This window comes from Pristis pectinata, chromosome 4, assembly GCF_009764475.1.
Source record: "Pristis pectinata isolate sPriPec2 chromosome 4, sPriPec2.1.pri, whole genome shotgun sequence".
Taxonomy (NCBI): domain Eukaryota; kingdom Metazoa; phylum Chordata; class Chondrichthyes; order Rhinopristiformes; family Pristidae; genus Pristis; species Pristis pectinata.
Window position 1 is genome coordinate 81,678,581 of NC_067408.1, and position 17,498 is coordinate 81,696,078.

General features: G+C 38.8%; 1 long non-coding RNA gene across 1 annotated transcript in view; it reads right to left on the reverse strand.

Moving 5' to 3' along the window:
• LOC127569866 (uncharacterized) overlaps positions 1–17,036 on the reverse strand; it is a 42,703-nt gene extending 25,667 nt beyond the window's left edge. The window contains exon 1 of the long non-coding RNA XR_007956254.1: positions 16,841–17,036. This is a non-coding gene — a long non-coding RNA (uncharacterized LOC127569866). The remainder of the gene's footprint in view (positions 1–16,840) is intronic.
• Positions 17,037–17,498: the final 462 nt, after the last annotated feature.

Below are 17,498 nucleotides of genomic sequence, written 5' to 3' on the forward strand. Positions count from 1 at the left end.
AACTGATTTGAATTTTCTTTCAAAGAGCGTGGACTTAAAATGCACCAGAACTTGCTGAAAGCATTGAGTCACCCAGGCTTGTTGCTGATGCACGTGATAAATATAGACATTGTATTTGCGGATCCACCATTTTGTGGATTAACCACCTGATGCAAGGAGGCCAGAACAGGTTCTACCAATGGACAAAGAAACATTGGCTGCCAGCTAGGCCATGCCCCCAGCTTTAATGACTGTCAAAGATCTTGAAATGTTCTTAACTTCCAGGACATTCAAATACATTCAAAATCTATTAAAAAATCAATGATACAATTTTAAAAACTTGCCTAACTTACTTTGAAGTCCATAAACAATTAAAGACATTTGTAAACAATGCAAAATATTTAAGCAAAAGATTGTATTAAGAAGTGAAATATATTTTTCTTCCTTTCAACCTGATACAGGTTCCAAAGAAAGAAGTCCTGGGAATTGCAGTAAGATTGCATACTGCAGTTGGACTCCTTAAAGAGTTCAATGTAGAATGCAACTTGAAAACACCAGCAGAACCTGGGCAGCAAATCTGGGATTTTCTTTTTCCTGACACAGACAGTAGGTAGACATCAGCAGTTCACTATGGAACTTCTGGCATTTACTAACAAACTCCAGCTCATGATTTGAACTAATTGACCTTAATGCTTTACAGATCTCTTTACTCTGACCAATGTTTACTCCTCAACAAACATCATTATAGTATATTTTATGATCATTGCTGTTTGTTGTTTCTGTCTGAACAGAAATTGGCTGCTGTATTTCCCATATTAAAATACTGACTCCAATGAAACTAAATGTGGCATTGGTGACACAACTGCTGTTGATACTCACATATGTGTCTGAGGTTGGTGATCAAAGCCAAATGTCTCCCCTCAAGTCTATTTTCAGTCAGTTCTTCATTAGTGAACTGATGTTGGTAACTCTCTAACTTGGCCTGGTTTACATTTGACAGTGGAATCTGCCATGATCATGGTGCAATCGAGGGTGAAAGCTGTTTCTGTAATCTGTGCGTAAATTATTACAATGTTTTTAATGACTCTGATTAGCAGTTGTGTGCCCAAGAACTAAAGTAATTAAACATTTCTAACAACAGATTCAGTATTAGAAGTATTTGTGGAGCTCTGATGAAATGCATTGGATTTACTCAGATGTGTAACTATACCAGGTTAAGCAAATTCAGTATAAATATTCATGGTAACTATATGTCATCACCTTGTGAAAAAAACACACAGCATGCTCCTCGAAGTATCACTACACTTGATTAACTGCATGAAGATTACCCTAAGTGTTGCTTTTATTCAAAGTATTTAAATTTGCTGATGTGCCCAGTTGCAGTGTTGGATTAAAATTATCCCCTGAAAATAATAATGAACAATTTTATCATAAAATGTTTTACAATCTCTTTTGCTGGTTTAATCAAGTTGCTTAAAGGGTTAACATTCTATTGAAACAGTAGAGAAATTCACTCCAACACATTTAAAACTTAAGCTAATACAATCTCGAGACTTGTATCTATAATAATAACCCCCAGCTAAGTTGTTTATTTCAATGGGAATTTTATCAGCAGAATTTATTTGCCAGAACAATTGTTCTACAAATTAAATATTTGCATTAGCAAAGTTCACATTTGTTAATGTACACTGCATTATAGATGTCATAAGGATACAATTTATATTAAAATGAATTGGCTTCAAGCATATATATCACTCATATCCATATCATAATTAGAAAAAGTGCTGCTTTTGTTTCAGTTTATTAAATAATAGCAAATTAGTAATCATTCAAATAAAAATTACTTCAGACATCTAGCCACTGCAGTATTTTGCTATTTGTTTCAATCATCTGATGTTTTTTTCCCACAAATCAGCAGAAAGTCACAGTGAAGAAGAACTAAATGAATTCTAGTGGTAGCTGAAATACTTTTTTATCAATCTTGGAATATGGGAATCATTTACAAGGTTGCAACCATTGCTCACTCCCAGTTGTATTGAGAAGATGCTGGCAAGGTTCCTCAGTGGACTTTGCAATGCTTTGTAGTTCTTTGATGCCACAGAGTGTGTTTAACAATCAACCATGAGGCAGTTGCTCATAGGTCAAACCACAGAAGGACACTAGAATTTCTCCCTTGAAGAACATCATGGAATAAGTTTGGATTTAAAGGTCACTTATGGTGATGATGATTTAAAAACCTAGTTTTATTTTTCAAACTGCCATGGCAGAATTTCGACATTTTCTCTGAATTATTACTCTGTGTTTCTTGATTCCAGGTCTGCTAACAAAACCACAAACAGAAAGACAGACTTGTATTTATATAATGCCTTTCACCTTCTCATAGTATTTTAACTAATTTACAGCCAATAAAATGTCCATGGATTGTAGTCAATTTTTTCACAATAACAAAATTAATGGAGTGATTTGCCTGGATATTCATCCATGGTCAGTAGTTTCAGACACATCATATTATGGTGCCAATTGAATGAATTTTAGAGACATGATACAATAGCTTGTGAATTAGAACTGCACCCATTTTAGTATGCCAAGATGTGTTGCATGCAATGCTACCACAAGTTCAGGGTTTCTTCTAAAAGTTTGCTAGATTGGACAAAAAAGTGTTTGAAAGTGCACTTTCTAGCTTGAAAGACCCAGATAGATTCCTGACCAAAGCTTCCCAAGAAGCTTGCAATTGACAGTTCATTGGCAGATTGGTCAAAGGGAAGGTTCATTAGATCATAAAATGACCTCTGCCCATGGCAGTCACAGCTCTGTCACATAAAAGACTGCCATGGATGTGAGGGAAAAGGAAGGAAGGGAGAAAGGATTATCTTCTATGTATGAATCAATCCTCCATGTGATCATGTTCGAAAGAAGCCGAGCTCTTTGAATGACCCCGCACTATTGTGAGGTGCAGGAGAATCATTAAGTCAGAGATTGTAGCATGTTTGACTTGGGTGCATTAAAGGGAAAGGCTTTAATCATCGATAGACCAAACAATAGTAATTTGTAAATAGCTTGAGCATTGCAGCAAGGGACTGGCAGAGATCATTGTTAGAATCAGACCGTTGAACTTGCATATCATTGGCGGTCTTCAGCACATATCAATTCTTGTTTATTTTTGTGAATGTGATATGACAGTCATTCTCTTGATGTGGGAGATTCAGTTTTAGCTGACGAGGGTGAATGATGCAATGGCGGACCTGTGATGCCAATGCATGAGTGTCTGCATAAAACTCAGACACAATAGTATGGATCCTGGCTTAAAGTGGCTAGTTCAATTTTGCAACAGGTACATTTTAACCCAGAAATGATTGCGAGCATGATCTATTCCAGGTAAAATTGATTTTGCACACTTAATGTCTAAGGAATGGAGAATAATTGATCCAATGTCTAGGCAAATGTACTGTTATTACTGCACAGTGTATTTAGTGATACAGAAAGAAACAGATTTCCAGACAATTGAATTTTGATGTACGCGTAGCATATCTGATGCAGAAGCTTGGCCACTCCAATTGTCAATGTATTTAAATATGTTCAAGGCTACAGCTAATGCATCAGCTTTAAATAAGAAGAAGGCAGAGGCTTTCTAGGCAGTTACACATTCAAAGCAGAGTACTTTTAAACTGTAAGCTCGAGAGGTCTACCCAGTCCTCTGAACTTGAGATTATATTACCACCTTCACCTGATTCCTAGCTATTATATTTATAAAATAAAAATTATGTTTAGAAGTGAATGAGAAAGCTTACAGTACGTGGTGCTTTGCCTTAATTATTTATTCAGTGAGACAATAATTGGCACTAGGAATATAAACCAAAGCTTTACTGACGCAGTAAATGAAAGATAACATATTCTGATTTAAAAAAAACACGAAACATATGCACAATAAAATACATTTAGGTTACTCAAAGCTTTATGCCAAGCTATAATAAATCACAAACTTCTTAAATTGGCAACCAGTCTTTCATTTTTTTCCTTGACAAATTGAATTTGGTTATGCTGGAAGTACATGGAAACTTGCGTAAATGAGCAAGAACTAATTGATTTCTATTAACTGAAATATGTACAAGGTGAAAGGTATTTTGAGGTTATGCTTTTTGAGTGTAATGCTGAGGCAATTTGCTGCCTTACTGATATCGAACAGGATTAAAATAGCCATGAGCCATTTACAAAGCATCCCACCATGGCTCAGGTCTGTACTCCACATTCAGCAAAAATATTCTGTCAGTGAAAGCAAATATGGCAGCCGTTACTTCAGGTCTGCACCTGACTCAGGATCCCTCAGTTCCTTAAGAAAGTTTGTTAGGGACATGTCATGCATCGGCAGGTAACACAGGTGTGGCACCCATGCCTGCTTATGCATCTGACCATGAGGAGACCAAATGCACACATATCCCAACAAGCAGGAGGTCATGTCTGTGCCAGATGTCTCTGTGAAAGGACCTGAGATGGAAAGGTTCAGCTAACATTACTTTCTTACCTGCTCATCATTCTATTGGATCAACAGGCTGGCAGCCCAGAGCACATGCGTATTTCTATTTCAGCCCCCTGATCTAAGCAGAAGGCTGGGAAGGGGCTGAGGAAAGGCATTTGTGGGTTTGTTTCTTCAGAGGTATTACGGGAATGCTGCACCTGTCAAGCATCCAACAGTGGTTGCAAAAGGAATATCAACTCTGTCAAACTTCAGCTGTTATTTTTCTTATTTTCTTAAATTTACATTTCTCATTTCCTTCCTCTATTAGGCAATGTGAAAGGAAGTACATGTTTGGGAGCAGAAATCTTATTACTTCCCTGCTGGTTAGTAAGCCAAGATTAGGCAGACTGAATCTCCAAGATTTGGCTGCTGTAAATAATGCTGACAAGGAAAAAACTGTCACAAAGAATTAAGAAAACATATACAGGGAAAATTGAAGAGGAGGGCACACTGCGACATTCTTAAAAATTATTTTAATGATTCTTAGCCCAATTTAGAATCTCGGAATAAATTGGTGTTTAAACTTTGATTTGTCAGCTGCAAGTCTAATCTCATGTTTGTACGTACGCTTTCTCTCTATCTTCATGTAACTGCTGAATAGTTATATACTTTACTTGTTTTGTTGTCAACAGAAAATGAAGAAACCTCACAATTTTCTATTGCCTCCCTCGAATGAAAAGTGTTAAGACAATAAAAAGTGTAACCAACATCTTGTTAATCCCAAGATGCTGTAGCGATCACCAAAACTCAAATCCAGCCTCCTTTTGGATGAGTCCAATCAATGCATCAGTTTTGCCATTTTGCATTTTCTAATACCTCTAACATTCTTGCACGACAGGAATTCAGTACACCTGCAGATGTAAAATATAAAAATTTTAACTTAAGATGTCAGCAATAACCTAGTTCTAACCCGGTGTAGCTTTCTGACTCAGGAGGTTGTGCCATCAAGCCCCATTTCCAGGGATGTCAGCGGAGGGCTGTATTTCCAACCTTGATACCCTATGAATTACCTCACTGTTTGCAATACATTTGTAGGAAATTTTGAAAGTAATGTCAGTGATGAATGTGGCCTCATTGTTCACAGAAAATTGAAGACCAGCTATGCTGAAGCAGCAGAAGAAAATTTATTTTGCACGTTTAATGTACTTTTATTCATTTTTGACATCTGGTCAATGCTATCAAGACTAATGTTTATTGCCTATCCCTTAGTGGACTTGAGAAAGTGGTGGTGAGCCACCTTTCCAAACCACTCACTCCTTTTGGGGAAGGAACACCCACGGTGCTGTTGGGGAAGAGCTTCGGGATTTAGACCCTGCAACGATGAAGAACTGGCAGTAAATTTCCAAATCAGGATGGCGTGTGACTTGGAGAGGAACCTGCAAGTGCTGGAGTTCCCAGAGTTCCCATTTACAGACCTTCTCCTTGGTGGTAGAGATACGGGTTTGGCAGGGGTTGCTGGAGTATCTTAGGTGAGTAACTGCAGTATACTTTGTAGATTGTACACACTGCAGCCCCTATACACTGGTGGTGGAGGGAATGAATGTTTACATTGGTTGATGTAGTCCCGATGATGTGGGCTACTTTGTCCTGGATCCGTGCATTTTTATCAACTCTTCAGTTTTGTGAGTCTCTGATCAATGGTGACTTCCCTCCCCGCCCCCCCCCCCCCCCCCCCCCCCCCACACCCCCACACACCCCCACCCACACCCCCTCCACGCAGGATGTTGACGGTGGAGGACTCAGCGATGGTAATGCCATTGAATGTCAAGAATAGGTGATAAGACTCTTTCTTACTGGAGATGATCATAGCATGGCACTTTTCTGGTGCAAATGTTACCACTTTTCAGCCCATGACTGAATGTTGTCCGAATCTTGCAGCACGTAGGCATGAACTGCTTAATCTGCTGAGGCTTTTGTAAAGAAGGCTTTTGGCATCCTGGCCTTCATAAATCATCCCAACTCCTATACCCAAAGTATTGAGTATAGGAGTTGGGATGTTATGGTGAGGTTGTATAAGACATTGGTGAGGCCAAATTTGGAGTATTGTGTGCAGTTCTGGTCACCTAACTATAGGAAGGATATCAGTAAGATTGAAAGAGTGCAGAGAAGATTTACTAGAATGTTGCTGGGTCTTCAGGAGTTGCGTTACAGGGAAAGATTGAACAGGTTAGGACTTTATTCCTTGGAGCGTAGAATGAGGGGAGATTTGATAGAGGTTTACAAAATTATGAGGGGTATAGACAGAGTAAATGCAAGTAGGCTCTTTCCACCTAGATTAGGAGAGATAAGAACGAGAGGACATGGCTTCAGGGTGAAAGGGGAAAGGTTTAGGGGGAGCATTAAGGGGAACTCCTTCACTCAGAGAGTGGTGGGAGTGTGGAGCGAGCTGCCATCTGACGTGGTAAATGCGGGCTCACTCTTAAATTTTAAGAATGAATTGGATAGATACATGGATGGGAGAGGTCTAGAGGGTTATGGACTGGGTGCAGGTCAATGGGACTAGCGGAATAAAGTTTTGGCACAGACTAGAAGGGCTGAACGGCTTGTTTTCTGCGCTGTAGTGTTCTATGGTTCTAGGAGCGATGAATGAAATTGAACAATGTGAAATCATCAGAAAGCATCTTCCATTTCTGGCCTCATGATGACGAGGCTTCGCAAAGTGAATTGGAAATTCCTGGTACTCCTATTACCTCTCTGATTCTGATTCCTATAGGTACAGTCATAAATATTATAGTTATTTTTTTGCTTCAGAAGGCTGTGAACAACTCATACTTTGTAGATTACTTTAAGTTGCTTTTGATTTTCGCAAATAAGGATAGCAATTAAGATTCTGCTGTCTTGAATTACACTGAGAAAAGAAAACCAGATACAAAGAAATTACATAAAGGATACGCTGAGGAAATTAAAGAGGATAACAATTGTGATGTTCTTAAAACTATTTAAGGGATTAACAGATTCAGATGACACAATTATGAGGTCCACATTGGACTGTGTTTTAACCTGCGGTTAGTGGGATCTTAAAATAGGCAAGCCAGGAATTTAGCTCCAAATTACTGACATCAGCATTTCATTCCTCACATTAGGCTGCTTGTGTGCAACCAGCCTGTGAGATCTGGATTGGTAATTGCATGTTAATCACTCAATTATCCTGTTTACACATAACTTTTGAGTTTAACATTGTATTTATGGATTCACAGGCTTCCTGAAAATTGATGGTGAAAGGGGACTGAATTAATCGCAGGGAGTTTTTTAAAAAAAATTCGTTTACTAGACATTGGCATCAATGGCAAGACTCCATTTAATCCCCATTCCTATCTGCTTTTGATAAGATAGTGGACTGCTGCAGTTGCATGTTGAAGGTCCTCCCACAATGCTGTTAAAAGGGAGTTCCAGGATTTTGCCACAGCAACAACGAAGAAACTGTTATTTTTACAAGGCAGTATGATTTGTGACTTGAAGGCGGTAGTATTTCCATGCTCATGGTGCCCTATGCTTTTAGGTTGTGGTTGGTGGTTTGGGAATTTTTTTTTCTCAAAGTTTTGCAGGATTGCTGTGCTGCATCTTGTAGATGAAACAGGCTTTAGCCTCACTACATATGGTGGATGGAGTACTGTTCAATTGGGCTGCTGTTTACAGCCTTTCTCTTATCCAGGCTAGTGAACCACTCCCAATTATGCCTTATTGTTACGGACTCAGTGAAAGTCCCTTTAAGATAGAGAGTGTGTGTGTATGTGTGTGTGGGGCGTGCTTACATCAATAGAAGATAAAGGATGTAATGACGTTGTTGAAGAAGTCAGAAGAAGAAGGAGAGAGAGAGAGAAGGGAGAGAGACACCAGCCTGCTTGTTTTCTCTATCGATGGATGAGAAACAATAACTGTGTTTGCCACTGAAATCCATGTATGGAAGTTGGAAGTAATCCAGTGGAGTTCACTTTGTTGCTGACCTGTAGAAGGAAACAGGTATTTGTGTGTGGACGACCACGGTTCGGATGCTTTTCGGGGTGAGGAAGTCACTACTGAGTAAACACTGAAGTGTCGTTTGGGGTTCCATTGTGGAACATTTGGATTTCGTATTTACTCTCCCTATGTTCTCTACATCTACGCCTTATCTTCAGACAACGGTGGTTGTTGAAGAAGCCCTTGCTCATGTTTCACCTTATGGCTTGCGGAACTGAACTTTAAGAACCATTCCGGAACTGGGAGTTTTGGACTTTGTCACACACACACACGCGAAGAGTTTAGTTTTGGGGTTAACGTTCGAGGTTTAACATTTTTGAATTCTAACATACTAACATTTTTACTTTTATTTTATGTATTATCGTAAGTAGTAATTAATAAAATAGTTTTTAACACTAAATCATGCTCAGTGTGTTTCTTTTGTTGCTGGTTTGTGACACTTATACATAGAAAGGATTTAAGGAAATTAATTGCTCTCTGCACTATTATACAACCTCCTGTTTTGCTCTTGCAGCTATCCATCTTTGTGACTCATCCAGTTAGATTTATGGTTATTGGTGGCCTCCAGGATAAGTTGGGGTTGCTAATGATGGTAAGGCTATTGAATGACAATACAATACTGTTGGGAATGGTCAGTGCTTGGGACCCTTGGGCTATGATTATTACTTGACACTTATTACTTGTCACCTTTCAGCCAATGCTTGATTTTTGTTGCACACAGACATGGTCTGCTTCATTACTGAAGAGATAAAAAAGGAGCTGAGCATTGTGGATCATCAGAGAGCAAACCTACTTTTTCCTTTTAAGATGGAAGGTTATTCATGGAGAAGGTGAATATGGATGGACTGAGGATACTGCCCAGCAGCACTTCAGTACAATGCCCTAGTGCTCCCTTCTCAGTTCCTTCTTTTTATGTTATATATCTCCGAGTTAAATGTGGGGGTTCAATTAAGAAACTTGCTGATGCAATAAAAATTGGCTACGTGGTTGATGGTAAGAAAGTAATTCATAGGCTGCAGAAAGGTGTTAGAAAGATATCAGTAGATTAGCAAATGTAATGTAAGTGGAAGTGCAAACTAAAGAGTTTGGGATGGGCAAGTCAAAAGGGATACAATGTCGCAAGCCGGGTTCTACTACCTTTAGACAGTAATCTGAATCTGAGTGAACCAGGTTGTGGAAATGTCAGTGATTACCAACTTGTCATGAAATTGCCTGAATGAACTCTTCTTTTGTGATTCTTACCCTTGGATTTGAAATAAGACGGATAAGAGTTTAATGACTTAGACAAAAGTACAAAGCTAAGTCAATAAGCAAGTACTTGCTTATGCAGTGAGCCCGTTTATGACAAGCTGCTTGTAACGTTGCCATCCTGTTGTTATCACAACGTAATGAAAATACAATGTGACAGTTGAAATTAATATGCAATTGGACTGGAAATAATTTAAATCCTCCTGCCCAACATCCTCCACATGGGAAACTGAACCTGCCTGCCACTGTAAATCTGTATTTGTAAAGAGAGTACAGATTTTCCAATGAAAATAGCTGACTCCAGAAATGGGTGGAGGTATTTGTGAATATTTGTGCACACCTGTTGTTATTTCACATCCTCTGCTTGACATACTGTGAATGAAAATTGTTGTACAATATTTGTGAAGAATGGCACATGGTCTTATATTCCAAGGTGCCACTATAATTAACCCATTCAAATAGGAAAAGTACATCTGTGCATTTTGCTTTTTCAGCAAACTTCTTAAAATAGAATATTCTTTGTTGTAATCCAAACAGATTCTTGAATATATTGACTGTAACACCCAAAAAAAAACTTCACCTTAACACAGTTGCCTGGAACTTCTTTCAGTGTTTAATGCAGGGGATTCCCAGAACACCAAAAGAAATTATGTGAATCGGTTAGACTGATTTTCTGATGATCTGTCACAAATGTAATGCAGTATATTGGAGAATCCCATGGACATTTCACCTAATATATTAAAGCATAGACTGTTTTTTCACAGAACTCCCAGTTGATAATAACAGAAAGTGCTTCATTTTATTAACCTCAAGCAGAACAGTCCAAGAATTACTTTTAAAGCATATACTTTGATGCTATTGATAGGAAGGTAGAATTGAAGGTGGGGAGACTGAATGGCTCTTGAACTGAGTGAATAGGAGAAAAATAAATGGCAACATGATTTAAAACAAACTAGGAAGCTGAAAGAAATAAAAGGAGTACCTGATTGCTTGGCAAATGTTTGTATATTTGACAGCAGATAGTACTGTCTAAAGATTGAATAGTCTGATGAAGTATTTTTGAATCTGTTATGACCTAAAATTAATCGGCATGCACTAGTTAATAAAATGTAGCCCACTTAACCACATTTTTCCATTGCACAACGAGTAATGGATACTTCCTGATTTTGATTTTACAACTTGTTTTTTACTTGTGGAGCGAGAGGATCTCAGTATCCATGTGAATGGCCATGGTAAGTAGTTTTAAATATACATACGTCCAGTAGTGGTGATGTAAATGTAGGCTGGCCATCCTACTAAATTGGTCTATTGTAATCGGTCAGAAACGAAAATAAACAAGAACCAACTATAACTGGTTCAAACTTGCATGGACTGTATTCAGTCTATGGAGATTAATGGATGTGTTGATTCCTTGAACAAATACAATCAGAAAATGCTGGAAATATTCTGCAGGCCAGACAACAGGCATGGAGAGAGAAACAGAGTTAACATTTCAGATGAATGACTTCCATCAAAACTAGGATTATAAGAGACCTGTAATTAATGAACCATCTGCCTTCATTGGACAACCTAAACTTTCCAAAAATATATGGATTTATAGTGGAAAACAGGATAAACTTCTCCCAGTACGGAGGTTGTGAGGGAGAGGGTCTAAATTATTTTGTACCCAACTCTTCCCAGTTCCAAGGAAAGTTCTTTGACCAGAGCTACCAAGCATTTCCAATATTTTTATTTCAGATTTCTAGTATTTGATTGAATTTGCTTTTATATTGTTGCTTCCTGGCACTGTTCACCTTCTTGCCTGCTGAGAAGATGGTCTGTCAGCCTCCTTCAGTCCAATTGCATTAACATCACAAGTGGATTTCTGCTTGGCCACGATCAGTTCAGAAATTCAGTTGCTGCTGAACATCATAATGTTCCATCCCAAAAATTTAATGGAATGATCAGAGTGAGGCTTCAATTCTCCTGTGAGAGCGTTGTCTTTTGCAACTCTGTGCTTCTCCATAGATGTTCAAATGTAGAATCAACTTTCGAAAGTATTGATGCATTCTAAGAAACCTGTGACTTCTCTTTTTCTAATTTCTCTTTGCTCCTTACAAATTTTACAATAACCTTTGTGAGACACAAGTCTTGTCATAACTGTTCCTGACTGCATTTTACTGCTGAGCAGCGTTGGATAAAAAAAAGTCTTGAAAGGTTCAGTTATGTATAATTACATCTGTGAAAATACCTCCATGCTATATGGCAGTGTGAGCTCAAGTTACTCTGATATATATGTTAAGCAAAAGTAAGGGCAACTTATGAATCTATTGTCACAATGTTAACTGCTCAATTTATTTAGCTTGTTGCATGGTGACAATTGTTTCCATGGCACCCTGTTCATGGTGAGAGATAACGGCACTACTTGAAGAGGATGCAATTGGTTCATTTTTTCTTGCAAAGTTTGTAACAACTTCCTTTAATGTTGACATTTTGTACCAATACTCCTCTCATAAATCCAATTTTCACATGATTCTCGTGTTTTGATTCCAACCATGCCTCGAAAGAAAGAAAGGTATTCTCTGGAAAAAAACCCTCTATTTATTTAGCAGAAGTTTCTTCTGGATATTTCCAGAAGAAATATCAAGACTGTCCAGGAAGGATATTATGTCTCAGAACACTGGGTTCCATGGAATAATGGTTATGTGACTGGGCTCGTAATCCTGGAATCTGAACTAAGGAGACATGAGTTCAAATCATTAATTTAAATTCAGGACTGGATTGTCATAAAAATTAATGTATTTTACTGATGTTCTTCAGGGAATAAAGTTTACTATGTTTATCTTGTCTGGTCCATATGAGACTGCAGAGCCACAGCAATGTAATTGATTCTTAAATGATGTGACCCAGCAAGCATTGGTCAGTTCATTGTCAATTAGGGGTGAGTAATACATCTTGTGAATGAACAAAAAATAAAAACCCAGCTGCTCTCATATTATGCAATAACGTTAAATTACCTGTGTTCATCTTGAAATGTACATTGATGATATGGTATGCCCCTGATTTTTCTCTGCACCTTTCTTCTTTTGGTCACCTGCCATAAAATCTACTTGTGAGGCTTTGTGTCAAATTATTTTGGATCAAACTTCCATGAAGCAGCCTGGAATGTTCTACAATGTTGTTTGTGATGCTTGGCTATCATTGCTATCTAGCATGTTTTTTTTTGCACTTCTGTTGCTTGTTTTAACAGTTACTACCACACTGAATTTTTTTACATTGGGTTTAACTCGGCGATATTGCCTTACCATATGTTGATTAATAAATTAATCATTAGGTGAATGATCTTGTTTGAACATACCAACTTTTAAAAGAATATTACATGAAATGAACATTTTTAATCTAATGATGCCAATTCTGGATGGTCAAAAACAACTTGTTCCTGTTTCAGAATCTAAAATTCCAATTTTGACACTGGCCCCCTGGTCAGACTAAGCTGTTAGGATGGAGGAGGTTAGTTGCAGTGGCAAACAACTACAATGGCAACCCTGTGTTTTCCAGAACTTTCTGACACATTGCCACTGCCTCATCTTTAATTGAACTGCTCTTTTGTTTTCAGAGAACTCTTCACCACAGGCACATGGGTCTTCACAAATATTATTAAATCAGAGTTCCCATGCCACAGTTAGGACCTTGATGTCTTTATAGCTCAAAATTACAGAAATAACATCCATTCCTGGGGCCACTAATAGAATCCAGCAATTTGGTGTCTCAAAGTCACCGATGCTGTACATCTGAGGCAGCTCGTGATCTCTTTGCTATTTGGTTTTCCAGGAGATTTTCCAACTTCCAGATCACTTCTTTTGCACATTTCCAGTCTTTCATCCTCAATAGGTCCATTTTCTTATTCATAACATCATAAAAATTCATGACACAGCCACTGGCTGTTTCACATTTTGTGTTCATGCTCGGTGCATTATTACAGATGTAATTATTGCTCCTTTCCACTGGATGGAGGAACACATGGCGGAAGAGATGCCGCAGCCTTGGCAACAAGAGACAGCAGCACCTTCAGAAGATTGCAGGTGAGGAGAGGCTGCATACCTGACTCACTGAATATCCAGCACTAGAACTACTTGTTGCCTCCAGGACCGGATGACCAATGTCTCAAGATAGTTGCTTATTATGACACAGAAGGAAGATATTTTTGTCCATTGCGTCTATGCCAGCAGATCAATTCCAGTCAATCCTGTTCTGCCTTGTTTCTCTACAGCCCTGCAAACTATTCAATCTCACACAGCCACTTATCTACACCATGGCATCATTTGCAGTAGTCAATTAACCTTTTTTTTGGGATGTGGGAGGAAACTGCTTCACTCAATGGAAACCCATGCAGTTACAGGGTTTGTCTGCAAATTCCACACAGGCTGTGCCTGAGCTCAGGATTGAAGCTTGATCCCTGGAGCTGAGAGACAACAGCACTAATTGCCATGCCACCATGCCACTCCTCTTGCCAGTCTTGTTTCTGCCTGCTACTGAGGATATCAGGTGTAATGGATCACACTGCCCCTCATGGCTATTCTTGTCAAGTTATTGTCTTCCTTCCCACATCCAACACAGGCCTCTGTGACATGCCAAATACACTGTGCCCCCCCCCCCCCCCCATCAGCTTGCTCTATCAAGGTCTGCTTCATGGTGCCCTTGGGGATTTTCCTGTGCTTATCAGGAAAGAGCTCCAACAGAACTCCCCGCCTTCAGGGGTCATCATGATCTTGCTGAATGTTGCTGCAGGCTCAAGGGGCCAGATGAGCTGCTCCTGCTCTTAGTTCTAATGTCCTTATATTCTCATGGAGAATCTCCTTCCTTAGACTGGCTTCAACAATAAGGAGCTCCAGGGAGGCATCAGAAAATGGACATTAGCCTTTCAATTCACCTCTGCCACCAAAAATTAGTTTCACATTTAGTCACAGTAAAACCAAAGTAGAAGTTGCTTTTAAACTCTTCTTTCCCATTTTTAATAAGGCTGGACATTATTTGCAGTAGGTTATCCAATTCTTGCTGCAATTGAGACTTAGCCCTAAGGGAAAGAATATATGCTGTGTAGAGTTTGAGACAGGGTAGCTGATTTTTCTTTTATAATCACTACAGTCCATAATTCAGTTATTCCATGGAACAATTGCATTCTGGTTCTCTGAAATACTGCATAGGAAATAAATATTAAGGGAATAGACATCAGGGGATGATTTAAGAGTAATAACCAAGTTGTGTTCTAATGATCTATGATTATCTAATCCCCTTGATCAGATTAATGCTTTCTACACCTTCTTAGTTCGCTTACATTCTGCAGCTGATGCATTGCAAATTTCCTGACATTCTCAATCAAACAAATTCTGCTAATACTAAACAGTAATTTATGAGCTAAGGGTATATTGCCGTACAGTTATGTCATTATCTTTAATGATTCAGTATAACACTATCTATTGGGGATTTATAGTTTCCAACAACAGCGAAGTCATCATCCAGCTGAGCAGCAAGTAAGATTGAATTTACTTTTTTTACAGACAGAGACATAAAAGCACAACTTTATTTTTAAACTATTTCACTGTGAATTAAATAAAGATTGGGGTGTACATTTGGGTAGGTCAACAAAGAAATAAGGTAATTAAACAATCCAAAAATTACTTCTAATTATTTTTAAAAGGATGGAGTTCACAAATGTTAGTTTGAGGGAACGAACATCACATTTATTAATATTAGTTTCAGGGCCAAAATATTTTGCAGCAATAAATGTGCCCTGATATGCCTTAAATTCTGTTAAGCTTCATTCAACAAAGGCTTAACATTTTCATTGTTTTTTTTTACAGTGAGCATATTGTACGTAGTTGAAGTTCACATCATATTACCGATTCCATGTTGAATGTATTTGTCAGTGAGTACTGCGGCAGCAAACACCCTGTCCAGTAGAGTCACCACTGACAGCAGTGTCCAGCTTCTGATGTTTAACTGCCCTTGCACAGGCACCAGCATCAAGAAATCCATGAGCAAGATAATACAGATTCTGTAAGTCTGGATGTCAGTGATAATAAATCTGATTCTGAAATCTGATTCTGAAGTCTGGTCCTCTATCAGAAACATTGGCCCTTTTTCTCTCCTTACAGATGCTGCCTGATGGGCTGAGTATTTCCAACATCTTCTGTTTATATTTTAGTCTGGAACTTCATTGTGGACCTTGGTGCCATATTGGCTATACCAATAGCATCCCCAGTTTAAACTTTGCTTCAAAAATACATTCCTATGTCTTAAATTGAATACATTTTTGAATCACAATTCAACATGCCAACTCTCTTATATGAAGCATGCAGCATTCCCCAGTAGTGAGACATTTCTAGATGCAGATGTTGTTTTAATGCAATAATTGCGGAGAACACTGATAATTCCACATTGCAACAACAAATTCGAAGCTGCTGTTGTGTCATCTTTCCTGATAGGTGGCATTAGACTTTTGGATTCCTGATTGCCAGAAAAGCTTCAGGTTGCAAATGCCACGTATCAGAACATACATCTTAGATCTATTTACTGCATTTATACAATGCCAAGCTTCTTATATGTTACCTACATTTACTTTGTTCAGTTCAATGTTTGGCAAAGTATTCTGAACTGCAACATTCTCTTTTTTCATCGTGGACCTCCCTACCACTTTCAGTTCTTTTTCTCTCCATTGCCTATGACCTCTATATTTTTCTTGTTGCTTCCTAGAAATAACAGCAGCTTAAGAAGCAATTTAAGCGGAAGAACAGCAAAGCACCGTGTACAGCATTCTGATTTAAAATCCCATTTGCGGGCTGGGCTTCTAGCCCAGCAGTACAAGACTTGATTCCTCACAAGAACCACTTGGCAAACACGCTCAAACCGCCACGCCACTATCATCCACTGAGATAGACTTCAATGATTCCTTGGCAGGCTAGTTGCGCAGTGACGTTTTGCAGTTGAAAAACTACTGCCTTTAGATTACGCAACTCATTCAGGGAAAACATTCTGCGGCAGACTGCTGTTGGAGGGTAAATTAAAACCAAGCAGTAGGCTGGTTGCATGAAGATCAGAAAATCACAAGAACGAGAGAATTCAGTCTCGAATCCCCTATCTCTATTCCACACAGACAAATCAAACCTTCTGTAGTGTTTCGTCTCCTTCATCCATGCAGCGTGCTGACAATCTTAACGCACTGCAGAGTCTCGTTCTTCTATCCTCGCACTCCACCGACATTTTACGCACTGTGCAAATCGCACAGACTCTTAACGCAGTGCAGCACCTGCCCATAAATTGTATCCACTATCTTAATCCACGACACCAGTGAGTACTTTTATCTGTACACAGTATGCTCAGTTTTAAACGAGTGTGGTTCCTAACTCTTTTATCCACAATCTCAAATACTTAGACCTATTTATCCACTGACTATACTGAAAATTCTAATCTGTCTTGGAAGATGACTCAGATAGAGTAGAAATTGGATTGTATACCAAAGCAGGAGCGCTGTAATGATGGGGCACTGACTAACCAGTTACGTGGGGTTAGACAGTATCCCCAATGGCCTGGTGGATTACTGTGCTAAACGTTTATTGGCTGGCGGTAGATGGGATGAGATGTAGTGGTGGGGGATGGTACAATATTGGGAGTCAAGAGTGCCTATTTCTTGAAAGGGAGGTGCATGCTGCCTGCAAAGACTGGTTAGCAACTTAACTAAGAAATATTCGAAGGAGGGATCAAGTGGTCATCAAGTTTTCTGATGGTGCATTGGACAACAAGGTGTAGGCAGAGGTGAGACATC